Source organism: Scleropages formosus, chromosome 10 (assembly GCF_900964775.1).
Source record: "Scleropages formosus chromosome 10, fSclFor1.1, whole genome shotgun sequence".
In the NCBI taxonomy this organism is placed as follows: Eukaryota; Metazoa; Chordata; class Actinopteri; order Osteoglossiformes; family Osteoglossidae; genus Scleropages; species Scleropages formosus.
The window spans coordinates 11,284,603-11,298,798 of record NC_041815.1 but is presented as its reverse complement, the minus strand read 5'-3'; the positions used below and the strand labels follow the sequence as shown (position 1 = coordinate 11,298,798).

General features: G+C 42.7%; 1 pseudogene; it reads right to left on the bottom strand.

The window, feature by feature from the left end:
* Nucleotides 1–10,733: 10,733 nt before the first annotated feature.
* Nucleotides 10,734–11,342, bottom strand: LOC108938288 (odorant receptor 131-2-like; annotated as a pseudogene).
* Between the last annotated feature and the right edge of the window lie 2,854 nt (nucleotides 11,343–14,196).

The following is a 14,196-nucleotide window of genomic DNA, read 5'->3' as shown; positions in this document are numbered from 1 at the left end:
TTAGCAGCTCCCATACATCCTTCCAGTATTGCTCAGGCTCAGCCTTGGGTGGGTCTGCTCTTGTGCTGTTGTTCCCTGCAGCTGGGAGTACACTCTAGATTGTTCTTTGGACAACAGGCCATTTATTTTCCTGGCCTTTGCTTCTCCAGTGTATCTCTTTAGCATAGCAGACAGAGCTGTAAGTCTTTGTTTTGCAGATTCCAGGGCCTCACGTGCTGTACTTCTTTCTCATCCAGGATCCATCTTTCGTCACACCCCTCTGCACCGCTGTTAGCTAGCTAACATCTCTCTGAGTTTCTTTGATGTTGGCCTCCAGCCTTCATCTCCATGGGGGTCACTCTCTACATTTTGCAATCTTGATCTTATAGCCCAGCATCTCCAGGATTACTGCTGAAGAAGCATATACAAGTTCACTGGCTTCTGTTATGGTGGTAGTAGGGATAGTTGGGCCATGATTGTAGATGATGCAGATGATGGTGGCGCGAACGGCCGCCTCGGTGTGGAGCTCCACAGTTGTTTTACTGTTTTTGTTAGTTTGCCCTGTCTTTAGTTATACTCCGACAATCAGTTTTACCAGGGAAGAACTGCTAAACATTCGGCAGTACACACCACCCAACATTTTACCGGTTTTCGATTATTCTGACGTTTTGCTGGACATTGTAGTCGGAGGTGCAGCGGCGCTGCTCAAGCGCTCCAAGACGCGCAAGCGTGGAAAGCGAGCCGACGCGCTAGTCAAACTCCCAAAGCGCGGCTTTAGAACAGTGCTGCCTAGTATCCATCTGGCGAACCTTCACTCCTTACCCAACAAAATGGACGAACTTTTCCTCCTGTCCCAAAGAAACAAGGACTTTTTAAACTCTGCTGCTCTGTGCTTCACGGAAACCTGGCTGAATGAAGCCATCCCGGACAGCGCGCTACATCTGCCGGGCTTCCAGCTGTTCAGAGCAGATTTCGACGCGGAATCAGCGGGGAAATCACGTGGCGGTGGGACATGCTTCTACATCAACGAAAGGTGGTGTACAGATGTAACAGCGTTGAAGAAGATGTGCTGTCCCGACCTAGAAGCGCTCTTCATCAACTGTAAGCCTTTCTACTCGCTGCGGGAGTTTTCCTCCTTCATTCTCGTAAGTGTTTACATTCCACTGCAAGCGTGCGTGAACGCAGCGCTGCAACAGCTTGCTGATCAGATCACAGACACAGAGCAACAACACCCGGACTCTGTTATAATCGTTCTCTGGGACTTTTTTAAAGCAAATCTCTCCCGTGAACTGCCAAAATACAGACAGCATATTACATGTCCCACCAGAGACAGTAATATACTGGACCACTGCTACACCACAGTAAAGGATGCATATCACTCTGTTCCACGGGCAGCTTTGGGGCTCTCTGATCACTGCCTGGTTCATCTCATACCAACCTACAGGCAGAAACTGAAATCAGCTAAACCTGTAATAAGGACTGTTAAAAGATGAACTGGGGAAGCAGAGCAGGACTTACAAGCCTGCTTCGAGTGCACTGATTGGAGTGTTTTTGAGGCTGCTGCTACTGATCTGGATGAGCTAACAAACTCCGTAACATCATATATCAGTTTCTGTGAGGATATGTGCATCCCTACCAGGACTCGTTTAACATACAACAATGACAAACCGTGGTTCACTGCAAAACTCAGACAGCTTCGTCAGGCCAAAGAAGACGCCTACAAGAACGGGGACGGAGTCTTGTATAAACAGGCCAAAAACACACTGGCAAAGGAGATCAGAGTGGCTAAGAGAAACTACTCTGAAAAGCTGAAGAAACAGTTTTCAGCCAACGATCCTGCATCAGTGTGGAAAGGCCTGAAAGACATCACAAATTACAAGACACCATCCCCCAGCACCGTGTCAACTCAACAACTGGCCGACGATTTGAATGAGTTTTATTGCAGGTTTGATAAACCCTGTCTCACACCCCATACCCATTCAGACCCTCTCTCCACGAATCAATTAACACCTCCAGTAACCCCCACCTTCCCCCCTCCTGCACCTTTGATCTGTGAAGAGGAGGTGCGTCGGGTCTTCGTCAAACAGAAGACAAGGAAAGCACCAGGCCCAGACGGTGTCTCACCGGCCTGCCTAAAAACCTGTGCTGACCAGCTGGCCCCTATCTTCACAAAGATCTTCAACAGATCACTGGAGATGTGTGAAGTTCCTTCCTGCTTCAAATGCTCCACCATCATTCCCATCCCAAAGAAACCCAAAATCACAGGACTTAATGACTGCAGACCTGTCGCCTTAACGTCTGTGGTCATGAAGTCACTTGAAAAACTGGTGTTGGACTACCTGAAGGACATCACTGGACCCTTGCTGGACCCCCTGCAGTTTGCTTACCGAGCAAACAGGTCTGTGGATGATGCAGTCAACATGGGACTGCGCTACATCCTGCAACACCTGGACAAACCAGGGACTTATGCGAGAATCCTGTTCATGGACTTCAGCTCAGCCTTCAACACCATCATCCCACACCTCCTCCTGTCCAAATTAACCCAACTCTCTGTGCCCACCTCCGTCTGTCGGTGGATCACCAACTTTCTGACAGACAGGCAGCAGATAGTGAGGCTGGGAAAATTCTCATCCAATACTCACACGATCAGTACTGGTGCCCCCCAGGGATGTGTGCTCTCCCCACTGCTCTTCCCCCTGTACACCAACAACTGCACCGCTAAAGACCCCTCTGTCAAACTCCTGAAGTTTGCAGACGACACCACACTCATTGGCCTCATCCGGGATGGTGACGAGTCTGCTTACGGACAGGAGGTCCAAGAGCTGGCTGTCTGGTGTAGTCATAACAACCTGGAGCTGAACACACTCAAAACAGTGGAGATGATTGTGGACTTTAGGAGAAACACCTCAGCATTATCCCCACTCGCCATCATGAACAGCACTGTGGCAACAGTGGAGTCATTCAGGTTCCTGGGCACTACCATCTCACAGGACCTGAAGTGGGAGTTCCACATAGACTCCATTGTGAAGAAGGCCCAGCAGAGGTTGTACTTCCTTCGCCAGCTGAGGAAGTTCAACCTGCCACAGGAACTACTGCTGCAATTCTACTCTGCAGTCATTGAGTCTGTCCTCTGCACCTCTATAACTGTCTGGTTCGGCTCAGCTACGAAGTCAGACATCAGAAGACTACAGCGGATAGTTCGGACTGCTGGAAGAATCATCGGCACATCCCCCCCAGCTCTCCAAGAACTGCACTCGTCCAGAGTCAGTAAAAGGGCTAGCAAAATCATTCTAGACCCCTCACATCCAGGCCACTTCCTCTTTGAACCCTTGCCATCTGGCCGGCGCTACAGAGCACTGAGTACCAGGACAGCCAGGCATAAGAAAAGTTTCTTTCCTCAGGCCATCTACCTCATGAACACCTAAATCCCCCCCTAGAGAGTAAACCAGTGCAATACATAATGCTATTTATATTTATAACTTTTTATCACATCATATCTCTTACTCACACTCCCTTGCATTTGTAACTAGTGACTATTTTTGTATATAATATTGGGTACTGTATATTTTTATATATTTTTCATCCCTTATTCACATACTCTTATCTTCTCATCTACCTTGCCACTGTCATTCTGTCTGTGCTGTGGAAGTTCCTGTCACCAAGACAAATTCCTTGTATGTGTGAACATACTTGGCAATAACGCTCGTTCTGATTCTGATTCTGATTCTGATTCTCGTGGTCAGCTCAAAGGGTTTAGCTGTCATGGTTGGTAGGGTTGTGTTAGCTGGTTCTGTAACCCTGCTCTCCTCGATCAGGGGTAGCTTTTCATTTCAATGCTGCTGAGTATCATGGCCATTCCATTGGAGCCTCTCAGTCTCCGGCTGTGACAGTAGCTTCTTCCTATTGATGTTTGAGCATTGAGCTACCAGGTGCTTATTGGTTAGTGTGGATGTTGGTGTTTTGCTAATCCATTGTTCCCACATGCAGTGCATGTAACCCCTCTCCTTGGGTCTGCTATTAAAGTAGCACTTTATCAATTCCATGTTCTTTTCTGTGGCCATTAATGTTTTATTTCAGTACCCCACTTGTCATCAGGTTGTTCTGGTTCCCCAACACCAGATGCGGACTTTGTTAATCCGCTATAGCTTCAGTTATATTTCTACTGCTCATATATATGTTTTAACAAGTTGCTTTTTAAAGTAGTAAAAAACAATTAAAATTATTGTGTTAACAATTAAAATTCTCTGTGGCTTATAGACATTTTTATTATACTGAATGTGTATAGCCATTGCAGTATGTGTTTTGTCTGCGGAAAACCTGACAGCACCTGGAATTCATATGTGGAACTTTCACCATAAAGTTCACAATTACATTTATTTATTTATTTTTCAGACACCTTTGTCCAAAGCAACTTGAACTGAAATCTATGCAGTGTTATTAGCCCACCCGTCCTGGGTGTGTCCCCTCCCCCTCCAGCCTTACGCCCTGTGTTGCTGGGTTAGGTTCCGGCTCCCCGCGACCCCGTATGGGACAAGCGGTTCAGAAAATGTGTGTGTGTGTGTTATTAGCCCACACACCTTATTCACCAAGATGACTTACACTGCTAGAGAAACTACATACTATGGGTCACTCATCCATACATCAGTGGAACACACACTCTCTGTCACTTACGCACTATAGGTGAACCTGAACAGCATGTTTTTGGATTGTGGGAAGAAACCCACAGACACAGAGAGAACATGCAAACTCCTCACAGACTCAGCAGGGTTTGAATCCATGTCCTTTCACACCACCCAGGCCCTGTGAGACAGCAGCACTACTCATTGTGCCACTGTGTCGCCAAGTCTTTAATGCTGTTTTTTAATCACACTGGTTGATACTGTATACACTCATGTCTCTGCTTCCATTAACACACTGATATGATTACCCAGTCCAACAGATACATCCTGCACAACACCCGCAGTATCCACCATTATCTCACAGAAAACTCTAAACAACTCCTAATCCAGTCCATGAAGATATCCCACCTAGACTACTGCAGCTCTCTCATGCGTGACCCTCTGGCCTCTGCAATTGAACCTCTCTAGCTGATACAGAATGCAGCTGCACAAGTTGTGTCTGACCTGCCAAAGGATCCTCATGTATCTTCTCATTTCTCTATTGGCTTTCTGTTGCTGCTTGTTTCAAATTCAAGAATGGGTACGGCCTACAAGACTATCAACAGATCTGCTCCCCAATAGCTGCAGGACCTGATCAGTTACTCCACCCCAAGCAGACTGATATGCTATTCCACCTCTGCCTATTTGGTTGTCCCATGTAGAAGAGGTCTGCACATTATTTGCAAGAAATACCTTTATTTCCTATCAACAATTTATACTACTACTCATATAATATTAGTTAATGTTACCTGATTTAAAATATGTACCCTGTACTAACTCTGCTATATGTAGCTACCCATGTAATGTATGCTAGTTTAAGTGGTGACATCAGATAAACTGGCTGTACTTTGAGAATCACCAGTGTGCATGTACTTCTTTCAGTTTGTTGGTAAAATGCTGAGTTGTATGCTTTGGATAAAAGTGTTTGCTAAATAGGGGGGTGCGGTGGCGCAGTGGGTTGGACCACAGTCCTGCTGTCCGGTGGGTCTGGGGTTCGAGTCCCGCTGGGGGTACCTTGCGACGGACTGGCGTCCCGTCCTGGGTGTGTCCCCTCCCTCTCCGGCCTTACGCCCTGTGTTGCCGGGTAGGCTCCGGTTCCCCGTGACCCCATATGGGACAAGCGGCTCTGAGGATGTGTGTGTGTGTGTGTGTGTGTTTGCTAAATAAATGAATGTAAACAGAAACCAATCTGGATACATACCTTTGAAGATGATTTCAATCAACTTGCCCAGAACATGACTGACTCAACTAATGATTTTATGTTAACACTACATTTTCTGTTAATGTTACAGAACTTTTTTTTTTTTTTTTTTGGATCAACGTAGGATCCCAGCAACATACAGGAAGACAACAAAGGATAATATTACAAACCAATCAATATGTCATCAGTGGTTATGAAAACCTTTGAACATGTAATGTTGGCCTACCTTAAGGTCTTTAGAGATCCTTTCCTTGATCTTCTACACTTATAGCAAACAACTTTGTTGATGATGTGGTTAATCTGTGCCCCCACCAAGGATGCTTCAGCAAGAAGGGGAGGTCAAGGACAGCTAGTAGTGTAATAGTTAGAGCTACTGCCTTTGGATTCAAAGGTCCTAGGTCTGATACTGACCACTGGCTGTATTACACTTGTGTAAGATATTTACTCTAAAATGGCTCCAGTACAATTTCCCAGCTGTCTAAATGAGTACACACACACACACACACACTTTCTGAACTGCGAGTAGCTAATTATAAACTGCTTTTGAGAGAAGTGTCAGCTAAATGAATAAATGTGAATCTAGACTCTCTCAACACGTGTCAGACTTCTGTCAGTGGATTTTAGCTCTACCTTCAACACTATTGCTGTGGAATTGTTTTACAGTAAACTTACCCTGCTAACTATATTGCCCATTGTAATGATCTGGCTAAGGAGTTAGCCTAGATCCTCATGAGTATTTCAAAGGGTGGATAAACCCAGATGGACACGGAAGAATGGAAGCTCTTCGTTTAATATCTTGTAGGCAACTATTGGTGACTTATACTTCACACAGCTGTCTTCACGATAAAATAAACAACATTAAACTCCAAAACGTGTGGGGCACAAATGTGTACACGGTCAAGTATAACAGCCGGCGCGCACGGGCAAGAGAGAGGGGACCGGGAGGGGCGACAACCCCTCGGTCTCCACAATAATACGTCATCATTACACCATCCTTAGGAAAGGCCAGCTGAGGCTGTTCTTCCTATGCTAGCTCATGAAGCTCAAGATGTTAGAAGGCATACTGATGAACTTGTACACAGCCAAAACTTGGTGTTTTGAGTACTTTCATCACAATCTGGTTCCCCCTCCTCCTCCTTGACCTAAATCAGGCTGCAGCAAGTGCTCTGCTTCACCGAAAACATCACTGGCTGTCAGCTAACAACAATAACAAATTTGCTCACCACTAGTTGGAAAGAAGAGAGCTGGAGAGACTGCAGTGGATTCCACTCATACCAGCAGTACCCTGTTTGTCGAGCTGCCATCCAAGAAGCGGTTCAAGTCCATCACCATGTTAACAACCCATCATCTCCACAACTTCTTTCCTGAAACTATCCAGGTCCTCAGCAACATAATCTGGGGTCAATCCCCACCACTTCAGCTCATGTCTTAAATCTTGTTTATTTTTACACTACATCTGACATTTGTACTCCTTGCTTGCACATTGTAGTCACTGCACACTGACCACCTCCATCACCATTTGCACACTGCTGTCACTTGCACTGTTTTTTGTCTTATTTATACAGTTGCTTGTATTGAAATGTCTTTATTACTTGGACATTGTGGCTGTTTTGCATATTGTTTTCATCTTGCTTTATGTTTGGAACCAAACTATAACCAATTCCAGGAAGCGACATACTGGCAATAAAGTGTTCTGCATTCTGAGTACACAGAGACATTCAAAATACTTCCATATCAAAGAACAAGGACTCAGGGTCTAAAGTTACAATATATTGTCAGTATGATCATGTAGCACTTTGTAATAACTTCCAGAAGTGGGTCCAGACATTCCAGAATGCCCTGGAACTGTCATGCAAATCAAACATACATTTTTCACATTTCAGTCATCCACATATTTACACAGGGAACTTCTGGTGTAAACTACAACATTAAAATACATTTACTTGCCAAATATGTAAAAATATCTGCCGAAATAGCATAACATAATCAAAAAAGCAATGGGTTGTGATTTAATAACAAGGGATAGATGGAAGTGCCATTGAGTTGAGTTTGACCCATCGTGACTACTTGGGTAGTTTCCAAGGAAAGGGAAATGAAGGAAAAGGAAGTGGCTTGCCAGTCCCTTCTTTAGTGTATATTCCATACTGAGCATGACTCATATCCCATTCCCACCAAACAGCTGAGGTGCTATGAGGGGGGCTGTGATGGGGCTCTTACCTCCAGTGCCATCATGTACCAACAAGAAATTAGCTGCAGACAAATCAATGTTTTTGTTAAAGGTTTTTTGACTAGTGTGAAGCCCGTTAAAGAAAGTTTATATCCTACCACATTCCAAGAATAAATGTATCAAAGTACCTAGCAAGGCTTTGCATTTAAAACACAGATGAGATTCCTTCTGAAAAAGTCCTATGTAAGATTTTTAGAAAGAAATTTACTGAAAAGTAATTAAAAAAAGCCATCTACAAAACAATTAGGAAAAATACCTTTGATGATGATTTTAATGATCTTGTCCAAAATGTAGACTATTTGAATTGATTTTTTCAGATGGTAATTTTGTATTTGTCACGCCCCCGAGAACAAGCAGAGTGACAACACCTGCGCTCACTTAAGAAGACACAGATTAATTCTTCTTGCAAACGCCCTTGTGGTTTTGCAGTCTAAGCATCTTCATCTTGCTATGTGTCTTGCTTGTTCTCTCGTTCCTGGTTTTTGACCCTCACCTGTTCTCTTCGACTACTGAGTTTGGATTGCTTGTGTTGTGACTGCGCTTGGAAAGACCTTCGCCTGTCCCTGACCTTGTGTGCTGTCCTACAAACCTCGCTGAAAGATTAAAACCAACCCGCAATTGGTTCCACTACTCATCTGTCTCCAGCCTGCCTGTCCTCAGCCTGATAGTATTAATACACACACACACACACACACACACACACACACACACACACACACACACACACACACACACACACACACACACACACATTTTCAGAACCGCTTGTCCCATACAGGGTCAGGGGGAACCAGAGCCTAACCCAGCAACACAGGGCGTAAGGCCGGAGGGGGACACACCCAGGACGGGACACCAGTCCGTCACAAGGCACCCCAAGCGGGACTCGAACCCCAGACCCACCCGAGAGCAGGACTGTGGTCCAACCCACTGCGCTACCACACCCTCCTGAACCACTTGTCCCATACGGGGTCACGGGGGAACTGGAGCCTACCCGGCAACACAGGGCGCAAGGCCGGAGGGGGAGGGGACACACCCAGGACGGGACGCCAGTCCGTCGCAAGGCACCCCAAGCGGGACTCAAACCCCAGACCCACCGGAGAGCAGGACTGTGGTCCAACCCACCACGCCACCGCACCTCCCTTCAGTAGTAATACATTCTTACAAAAATTTTGAATAACAGGATTATGGAAAATATTCTGAAAAAACTGAGTAACTGAGTATATGCTTGAAGTAATAGATTAACAGAACATTTTAAATGCTAAGGAATGTGAGACAAGAGAAGTACTTTCAAGATTCATCCTCTCTTGAGCAAGAAACTTAACATTGCATGTTCTTAATTGTTTTACTTACTTGCATAGCAAGATGCATACATTAAAAAATTTGTTTCAGTCATTCAGTCATGAATTAAGATATTAAGATAACATCTTTAGTCATCAAGTCAGGGGAACAAAAGAGTTTAATTACATTTATTACAGCACTGTATTCAAGGTTCACATGTTGATACCTACTCCGGCACTCAACAATAAATAGTTGGTAAGATACATACTGAAGCTCAATTTCCCTTCAGCAAAGGACAAAAAAACCTGTTCTTGTATTATCAATCCAAGTAATTAAATAATAGAACAAGTGATTTAAAAATGAACTAACAATAATGATGTCTAGCATAATAGTGCACAATGACATGGGAATTTGTACTGTGCACAGAAGGTCCTTCCACAAACACAGAAACATGACACCGCTGCTGAACTCTTCAAAAATTAATATTTCTGCAACCTTGACTTTAAATCAAAAAATCATATGGTATTTTTTTAGAAAAAATAAGGTAACTATGGGAATGTTAGTGCAATGAATACTTTAATTATAAAAGCTTGTTGATAATGAGTGGTACAAGATAAGTAGTGAATAATTAAAAAAAGCAATTTCAGATGAATCACACTTTTTACTAAGATGTGTTTTACAGTTACATATCCATTTTTCTGTCACTTGCTTTTCTATAGAAGACATCTGACACACACACACACACACACACACACATTTTCTGACCCGCTTGTCCCATACAGGGTCACGGGGAACCAGAGCCTAACCCGGCAATACAGGGCGTAAGGCTGGAGGGAGAGGGGACACACCCAGGACGAGACGCCAGTCCATCACAAGGCACCCCAAGCGGGACTCGAACCCCAGACCCACCGGAGAGCAGGACCCAGTCCAACCCACTGCACCACTGCGCCACCACACCCCCCTCTGACAAAGATATTTTACAAAACAAAAAAAAAATCTAAAAATTACATCATGTACATCCCAAATAACAAGAAGCTCTTGAAAGAAGTTAAAAGCCAAAGTCAATCTTTGCAGAAGCAAACTTATTTCATGTATTGCTCCTATACACCAGCTTTCATAAATGTATACTCTACATGATATATTTCTCAATGCACTTTCTTTGAGCTTTTAATTGATTTGAAAACAGGTAAATAATTTTGATATCTTTTGCAGAAAGATTTGGCACTGGAAAGTAATTCTAATTACAACTGCAATTTAAATGCAAATATTTGTCTGTATTCTTTCAGAAATATCCAAAATTTCAAAGAAAATTAAATTATGATATTGTATGATATATATGATTTTATTATAGTATGTTATATTATAAATATTTAATAATATTCATGATGGATTACAAATCAACAGTGACAGGAGATATTTTATTAAGACCCCAAAGAGCATAATATTTCAAAACCAAATAGAAATGTTCATCCCTCAGGCCATATATGAGAGGGCTGAGACATCTAGGTACGAGCAAAAAATACTATGTAATTAAAAGTTCTAAGTGATATGTATAAGTTTACATCAATTTCTAGTACTGCCTGTTCAAGGAAAGGGCACAGCATCTGAATTAAAGACAGAAATAGCTGAAAAGCATGAAGAAGAACTGTTTTACGGGCCTTGGATGTAGCTTTCTTGTCTGCAGAAGCTTTTTTGGCAGCCTGGACAATACTGACATAGGTGAAGATGATTGTGATGGTCATGACTATGAAATACACTAGATAGAAGATAGACCTGACTTGTCCTTGCCATTTGAATACAATTAATAATTCAACATTACACATAAAATATTTGGCGTAGACGTTGAGGGGGCAGTTGTTAGGAACATGAAGAGGATGGTGAGCGTCAGGATGCTACTGAGAGCATGAATGATCAGAATACAGAGTCCAGCTTTTTCAAAGGTAGCGAGTTCAGCATGTCTCAGTGGCATACAGATGGCCACATAGCGCTCCACACTCATGGTAGTATGAAGATTGAACCCAAACCCACAGAGGATGATGCACAGAATGAGAGGTATAGGCGTCTGAGTCATATCCAGAGTGAAGAAGATGTTAGTTACAACAAGAAACATAGAGTCACAGATCAGAGTGTGTGAAAACAATATGTAGCGATTACTGGTGCGAAAGATCTCCTTTTTAAAAAAGGTGAAAATGAGAAGGCTGTTCACATAGAGAAAAATTCCCATCAAGAACTGAACTGCAAACATTAAAGTAATAAAAAAGTTCTGCGAATATATTGCATTCATGCTGACTGTTGTATTTTTTGTCATGTTTTCTGCCATTGTGATGCCTGATATCTGGAGTGAGAAAACCATCTTCAAAATGGTTGAACAAAAAAAATACTTTATTCATTATAGATCACACTATAGTAATTAATATAATATACTAAATTTGACACTACTGAGGTTAAAAATGTTATGAAAAAAGATTTTTTGACAATATCAGCAATCATTTGCCTAATAAAAGTTCCTTATTGTTAATTTTATAGTAGATACTTCTATCACTAAGTCATACTGTAAACTTGAAGATGAAGAATTTTAAACTATGCAAATATGCAAGTACCCTGTTTTGTGAATATGTCACTAAGTAGAGGGCTGAGAACAGACAGACAATCGTAGCATTTTTAAAGCCTTACGTGAGCCATTTATAATTTTTGAAAATCACAAACAAAATGTAACCAGGCAACTGTAACATGAATACAGAGATTAAGTTGCCATGAGATGTGTCCTAAGGGTGGGTGGTAACTATACTGTAAACAAAGTGTAACCTTTAATGAAAATTTATGTCTTTCAGTATAACAAGTTAATCTTTTACATTGCAGTACATATTTTTATTCTCAGTTCTTTTGACTGTAGTGTAAATTGTGTGTGTGTTGTATTAAGCATTAACTTGAAATTAATTCTACATACACATAATTATATTTCTGTAGAAGGCCTAACTTATCCAGTCAAGTACCAAAGGTTCAATGAATACATATTATACATAAGTTACAGTCATGAGTTATAAGTAAAAAGTTAAATGGAACCCAATTCTTAAATCTCTAATCCCACTGTATATCAAGAAGCTCCAACAACTCTACCAACAATATAAAAATGGCATACATTTATTGCTGTTATTGTATCATTTTGGTGTATTTAAAACACATTTCAGAAAGCAGGTGAGACATACAGTGGGTTCAGCTCAATAAAATGGTGGAATACTATATGAATTTTTCAATTAATATTTGTCTGCAGAGACAGACCTGGATATCAGAATTACATTTACAGTATGTATATTATGGTGGCCCCGTAATGACACAAAGTAAACGGCAATTAACACATTTTTTGCTTAATGTACAAGTTTACTTTGTACATTTACATTCATTTCATTTAGCAGATGCTTTTCTCCAAAGCGATGTACATCTCATAGAAGATACAACTAGTGCACTACATTAGGAGAAAGAGGCATAGTTGCAGATGTGTGATTCTTAAGTACAGTTAGCTTGTTTCTTTCCACCATCTACACCAATGTTCATCACACGAGTACCTGAATAAAACTCAGAATATTGCGGTAGTGTTTACGTTCTTCCACATCTGCCTGCTTGGTGGTCCCAAGCGCAAAAGGTAAAGCACAGAGGTCCTCGGTTCTGGCTCCGTTGTGGTGGAATGACCTCCCCCCCCGACTCAGAACTGCTGAATCTCTGTCCACATTTAAAAAGGGTCTTAAAACTCACCTCTTCCAGACTCACTTTGTCCATGATCTCTTAAGTTCATGTATGGTGTAAATGTTCATGCATTATAACTTAAAGATCATGCCCGAATAAACCTTTACACAGCTACTCTTGTAATGCTGTCACGCCGAACAGAGAACACGGAGGAGTTTGCACCCAAGTGCGAGTGAGTTTACTCAAAGTTGAAGGACAAGACTGAGAGTCGGAGCTGGGGACAGGCGAGGGGTCAGGCAATTAGCATTCGGAGTGTTGGCGAGGATTCGGAGATGTAGTCAATCAACAAGGCAAGGGGTCAGGAACCAGGAAGGCAAGGCAAGATCTCACATTGGCAGAAAGCATTTCAGTCTGTTTGAAAAGCAAGCATTGCAATAGTCAAGAAATGATTTTGACATTCACGTTTTTGGGCAGTGAGACCAGTAACCATTTCGGTAGGCAAGAACTCACTTCAGCAGACATGCTTTTGTTCTGTTACACAATTAGGCGTTTCGATAGTCCACAACAAAATTTGGCACACTCACTTTTGAGCAGTTAGACAAGCAAGCATTTCAGTAAGCAAGATCTCACATTGGTAGAACGCCTTTTAGGCTGTTTGACAAATAAGCATTTGGGAAGTCAACAACTCATTTTCACAGACTCACTTTTGAGCAGTTACACAAGGAAGCATTTCGGTAAGCAAGATCTTACATTGGCAGAAAGCCTTTTAGGCTGTTTGACAAATAAGCATTTCTGTAGTCAACTCACACTTCTGGGCAGTGAGACATCCTTGTTAGGTAGGCAAGCTGTTAGGTAAGAAAGATTTCACATTGGCAGAATGCGTTTTAGGCTGTTTGACAAGTAAGCATTGCAATAGTCAAGAAATGATTTTGACATTGGGGGGCGTGGTGGCGCAGTGGGTTGGACTGGGTCCTGCTCTTCAGTGGGTCTGCGGTTTGAGTCCCGCTTGGGGTGCCTTGCGACGGACTGGCGTCCCGTCCTGGGTGTGTCCCCTCCCCCTCCGGCCTTACGCCCTGTGTTACTGGGTAGGCTCTGGTTCCCTGTGACCCCGTATGGGACAAGTGGTTCTGAAACTGTGTGTGTGTGTTTGTGTGTGTGTGTGTGTGTGTGTG